This window comes from Sinocyclocheilus anshuiensis, unplaced genomic scaffold (genome assembly GCF_001515605.1).
Source record: "Sinocyclocheilus anshuiensis isolate Anshui unplaced genomic scaffold, SAMN03320099.WGS_v1.1 scaffold1413, whole genome shotgun sequence".
Lineage (NCBI taxonomy): Eukaryota > Metazoa > Chordata > Actinopteri > Cypriniformes > Cyprinidae > Sinocyclocheilus > Sinocyclocheilus anshuiensis.
In genome coordinates, this window is record NW_015549649.1 from 87670 (window position 1) to 88426 (window position 757).

The window sequence follows — 757 nt, forward strand, 5'->3', positions numbered from 1 at the left end:
ATAATGTGAGAAATGTTGAAGGTGTCTGAATAAATTTTGGTTTGGCTGTATCTATTTGATAAATGAAGTTAACCAACTAACATTATACATACTCTTTTGGTTTCTGTACCCAATATTTAAAAAATGTACAAATGCAATGAAAATATTGGTATCGATACTCGGTATCGGCAAGTACCAAAAATAAAAGTATCGGTATCGGGCAAGTACTGAAAAAAGTGGTATCGGTGCATCCCTAGTTTTTAATTATACTTTCAATATGTATTTGTTGTTGTTTTTTTTTAGTTGTTTTTATTAGGTTATTAGTTTTTATATGCATTTGTTATTCAATAATTATAATTAATATAGTAATTTTTTGTAATTTATTAATACAAATATAAGAATATTTTAACTTTTTGTTTTAATTTAAATAAATTATATATATATATTTATATTATTATTATTATTATTATTATTTAAAAAAAATGTATTCAGTTTCAAGCGCACTTTGTTTATATTTTAATTATACTTAATTTTACATGTTTTTTATTTTGACTATGCTTTAATCATGCTTTAGTATTTATTTTGATTTATGTATTGTTTAAAATAATTTAGTTATACTGCAATTTCAGTTGACTTAATGTTTTTTTTTGCTTTTTAATTGTATTTTATGTATGTATTTGATTTATTATTATACTTTTACACACTTTAGTTATTTAATTATTTTAATTATATTTGTTTTATTTATTAATTTATTCATTCCCAGGAACATTTATTAATT

General features: G+C 19.9%; 1 protein-coding gene across 1 annotated transcript in view; it reads left to right on the top strand.

Moving 5' to 3' along the window:
* Positions 1-757, top strand: part of uhrf1 (ubiquitin-like with PHD and ring finger domains 1) — a 20781-nt gene that overhangs the window by 15860 nt on the left and 4164 nt on the right. The gene's annotated exons all lie outside the window — the stretch shown is intronic.